This window comes from Herpailurus yagouaroundi, unplaced genomic scaffold (assembly GCF_014898765.1).
Source record: "Herpailurus yagouaroundi ecotype Mexico unplaced genomic scaffold, PumYag 161, whole genome shotgun sequence".
NCBI lineage: Eukaryota > Metazoa > Chordata > Mammalia > Carnivora > Felidae > Herpailurus > Herpailurus yagouaroundi.
Window position 1 is genome coordinate 13749641 of NW_024412402.1, and position 4738 is coordinate 13754378.

General features: G+C 46.3%; 1 long non-coding RNA gene across 2 annotated transcripts in view; it reads right to left on the reverse strand.

Moving 5' to 3' along the window:
• Positions 1 to 498: 498 nt before the first annotated feature.
• LOC121035550 (uncharacterized) overlaps positions 499 to 4738 on the reverse strand; it is a 19780-nt gene continuing 15540 nt past the window's right edge. For both annotated transcript variants that reach the window (XR_005792950.1, XR_005792951.1), the window contains 2 exons: positions 2343 to 2560; positions 499 to 1023 (listed from right to left, as the gene is read on the reverse strand). This is a non-coding gene — a long non-coding RNA (uncharacterized LOC121035550). The remainder of the gene's footprint in view (positions 1024 to 2342; positions 2561 to 4738) is intronic.

The following is a 4738-nucleotide window of genomic DNA, read 5'->3' on the forward strand; positions in this document are numbered from 1 at the left end:
CTAAGACAGAACCTAGCTAACAAGGTCGTTGGCATGGATTAAATGAATCAACGCACGTTGAATGTTTAGACAAATACTTGGTGCCTCATAAATGGTAGCGGTTGGGGCGTCTGGGTGGCTCAGTCGGTTGAGCATCCGACTCTTGATTTCAGCTTAGGTCATGATGCCAGGGTCTTGGGATCGAGTAGCACATCAGGCTTGGCACTGAGCATAGAGCCTGCTTAGGATCCTCTCTCTTTCTCTCTCCCTCTGCTCTCTCCCGTGCTGGTGCTCTCTCTCTCTCTCTCTCTCTCTCTAAAAAGGAATAAAAAAATAAAAAATAAATGTTAGTTGTTATTTGTTACATGGTAGGTCTGGCAATAAGTCCCTTCATTCCGTTATCTCACTCTCTCCTGCCAAATGTGTATTACGAGCACCCAAAAAAGAAACACGTTTCCCATGGTTCGGGCAGCTTGCTTGAGGTTCAAGGAGAAGAATGTCCAAAGCCAAGCAATCTGCTGCACTCAACACCTTTCCTTTACTCCTATCCTGCTGCCCTGTTCTTCCCTTCCAAGACACTTCTGCAGCCTTTGATGTCCTTGGCCATGTATTCGCTGACAAAGCTTTCTGTCTCAGTCCCATGATCCTCCTGTTAGCTCTCCTCTTGGTTTCTCTGCGGTTCTCAAGAGTTCCTCTTGCTCTACTTCTCTCCAAGATGGGGGCATCCCTCCTTGCTCCCGTCAAGGACCTCTACATCCCTCTGCTGTGTCGTTCGTGTCTCCCGCTTCAGTTATGAACAGGCACCTTTTGCAAATGAGTCCCACAGCGATTTCTCTAGTGGTGACCTATCTTCTCAGCTCAGATGTGTTGGACTCTTTGATGTTTCCGGAGGGCAAGGTGGCAGATGGGCGACGACATCAGACTTGCCTGGCTTCACTTTCCACTCATTGGCTGTGGGATCTTGGAAGGATGAAGCTACCTTTCTGGGCCTTGGTTTAGACACCAGTAACATCAGGGTAATTACAGGATCGCCAAGTAGAGTCGCTGTCGAGATAAAATAAAATGATGGGCATAATGAGATAAGAGGCCGGTTCATTCATTCTTTCATTTGTCTGTTCAACAGACACATACTAACGTCTCCTGTGTCCTACGGAGTGTGTGTCCAGTGGCGGATGATATGACCAAAGCCCTGAATGTCCTTACTTCTTTGCTCTTCTCTATTTTTGTCCCTTGCCCATCTTCCAGTCTTCAAGGATTAAGCCCAAGGTTCTTAGTGATGTTGCCTCCTCTTATCCCCTATATTCCCAACATCAAGTCTCGTTTCACCTTTCCTTTCTTTCTTGTCCTTTTCCACCATTACCATCCCCGGACTGACCCCCAGATTATCTCAAACCTGGAGCCTCCTCTTCTGTCAATCCTCAAGTTTTGACTTATTTCAGTTGGAAATTAGCATCCTGGAGACTTTTTGAGTAGAGAAGGAAAAGGATGAAATGGCGCTTTTTTTTTAAAGTTTTTATTTGAATTGTGGTTAGTTAAGATACAGGGTAATATTAGTCTCAGGTATACAATGGAGTGATTCAACGCTTGCATACATCACCCGGTGCGCATCACAACAAGTGCCCTCCTTAATCCCCACTGCCTATTTAACCCATCCCCCGACACTGGTTACCATCTGCAACATCTGTGTATCTGCTCATATGTGTCTTCTCACTCACTGGCTGGTATAGGTTATTCCTTTCTCAACAGGTTATTCCTGTTCCTCTCTTCAGCTTGGTTCTAAGCTCCATGAAGCACGGTCTGTGCTCATCATCCCTTCCCGTCTACTTCGAAATTTGCTTACGCTGAGTCTAGGCAATGCTTATTGCTAATAAGTATTAGGAAATACTCACTGCTCATCGGCCCGTTCGTGTAGTATTTGGGCAATTGTTGGAGAACTGGAGGGTGGGTGGCATTTTCCCTCCCTCCCCAGGGAATTACAGGCACGTCAGCTGCATGAGTTCATTGCTAAACTAAGTCTATTCCATAAAGAAACATGTATATCATGGGTCGAACATTCGGGTTATTTGCAAAATTTCCATTCATGTGCGCCATAGAAACCCCCACGAAAGCTCCCACGAGAAATTGGATCATCTAGTGGACTCGCGCCTCCGAGAAAGAAGTTGGCCGTGCTGTTCAAGAGCCTAGGACCCCAGCAAACCCTCTTCGTGAAAAAGGCTTGATGGAAAGGACGGCTCATTTTCTGTCCCCCTGTCTTCCTTTGCATAGCCCATCTGCCTGATGCTTTCCACTGAGAAACAAACAGGTAGTATGCAAAAGAGAGGCCCATTTCTTGACCCGTTCCCTGTAAGACAAGGTCAACTTACGCTATACTTAGGCCGTGTAGCAGGTCCAGGCAAGTGCTTTCATGATTCCTTGAAGCACGGCTTCAAACACTGTGGCATAGGTATGGAGTCCTGGGAAATAACAGTTGCAGGCAGGGCAGGCTGGTATGCAGCCAGAGAGTGCATGGGTGGATCTTTCTGAGTAGTCTCGGAGCAGATGGCGGGTCTAAGCATCCGGGTGCAAATCACTCCAGCCGCATCTGAAAACCAAACAAGATTCCTTAGAACTGTGAAGTCTGGAGAGTGTTATTGGTTCTGTGGTGATATCAGAGAAATTGCTTCACATCCTTCCTTCTGAGTAGGAAAAAACCAGAACAAAAAAAAACCAACCAACCAACCAAACAAACAAACCAAAAAACCCAGGGCAGTAGCCAGAGGTTCGAGAAATCGAGGTTAAGCCATAGAAGGGACACTGGCTAGAGGCTGGGGTTCTAGAAGACAGAAGGCAACAGTCTAGGTTAGATGAAAACCATCGGAAGTGCCCTGCTGGGAGCATGTTCAGGGATAGAACGAGGCAAAATCATGAGGCAGATAACAGAGTAGTAAGGGAAACAATCTTAGACTTGCTGGCATCTGTCGTGTTATCTTGGGTTGGTCACCTGTTCAACACGCAGAGAGGGCAGACTTTCCAGAATACACTGTTCACAAACCCCCACCGAGGGCCGAATTCTTTCATCAGCTGCCTTTAGGTAAAGAGGACAGAGCATTGTCAAGAACTGTGAAAGGTCTGAAACTTTATGCTACTGTTAAGCTAACAAGTTGACCTGACAGTTTCATGGATGAATACACAACACTCCTGTATTGGAAACAAAGCCCTTGCTTACTCCTAGCCCAGCAAGCTCCAGGAACATCAGCATAATGGCACCTAATTCCACGGGGGCAGTGGGAAGAGAGCCAGATGACAGCTGATCGCACTCCGAGGTGCATTATGGGAGAGGAGCCCTGAGCTCAGAGAACCCAAATTTTGTATAAGGGGCAGTGAGCTTACCTGCCCTGTGCTCTAGAGTATCTGTTTTTTTCCAAGCCTGTTCACTCTGGAAACATCCTTGAAAAGACAGTCCAGTACAAGGGCAGTCAGTGCTCCTGCTCGCCAGATGTAAAAATGTGAGACACATAGAAGATAGTCTCCCAAAAGGCCCCATAGAAATGGTGCATTTTCTTCCTGTCCCTTTACCAGGTTCGTTAGCAGGGGCGGACTTTCTGCCCACCATCACTCTGCTCTGTGACCGTGGGAAGCTCCCGCTTCACTTAGGCCCTGTGTCCTGCTCCTCTTCTCCCTATTATATCATGGTTCAAACACCCCATTAGGACATTTCTGTCCCGTGTGGAGTTGCTTAGAGCTGTGTCAGAGCCCACAGCTGTGTAGGCTGCTGGCCTGACCGGGACAGCGCTTTTCCCTGGGAACCTAGTTTAAGCTTCATGAAAAATGTGATGGGAGAGGATTTAGGTGAGGGGAGGAAGTCAAGGGAGAGAGCGAGACGCGTCTCCCCTTCTCTCCACATTTGGGGAACAATTGATCCCAGTTTGGAGGGAAGAATCGAGCCAAACTGGTGTCACTTGAATAAAGCAGGAAATGGTAAAAGCCTCTGACATTCCTCTTCAGGTGCACGGGCCCAGGGCCAGCTGGACCTCTGGGGAGAGCAAGAGGCCACCTACATGGAGTTATTTGAGGGACACCATGAACTCCACCTGTTTCAAAACATCTTCCTGCACCTGACAATTCCATTAAAGTCTCTCCTCCAGGAAAAACGTGGTCTAAAAAATACACTGTTCCAATATAAATATGCTCTCTGGGAGAAACAATCTCTACTGTTTATAAATGCTCTCAATGGCCCATTCATTCAATGCACATATTTTGAGTACCAGCTACATACTAGACATTGTGTTAGCCACTGGGCTTCAGGCATGATCAACGATAGTCCTTGCCCTCGGGAGCCTTGGGCTGGTGAGCATCAGAAAAGGAACAGGGAACTTGGATGCAAAGTTCTACGCTTCGTGATAGAGAATCCCAGGGTGACATAGTGGCACAGGGGAGGGACACTTAATCTTATTTTGGAAGAGCAAGAAATGTTTTTTATTTATTTTATTTTATTTTATTTTATTTTATTTCATTTTATTTCATTTATTTTATTTTATTTTATAAGTTTGTTTGTTTGCTTATTTATAGTCCAGGAGTGGGACAGAGAGGGAGACGGAGAGAGAATTCCAAGCAGACTCCACGCTGTCAGCACAAAGCCTGATGCAGGGCTCAATCCCACAAACTGTGAGATCATGACCTAAGCTGAAGTCAAGAGTCAGACGTTTAGCCGACTGAGCCACCCAGGCACCCATCTTTTTTTTTTTTTTTTTTTTTTTTTTTTTTTTTTTTTGTGAGAGAG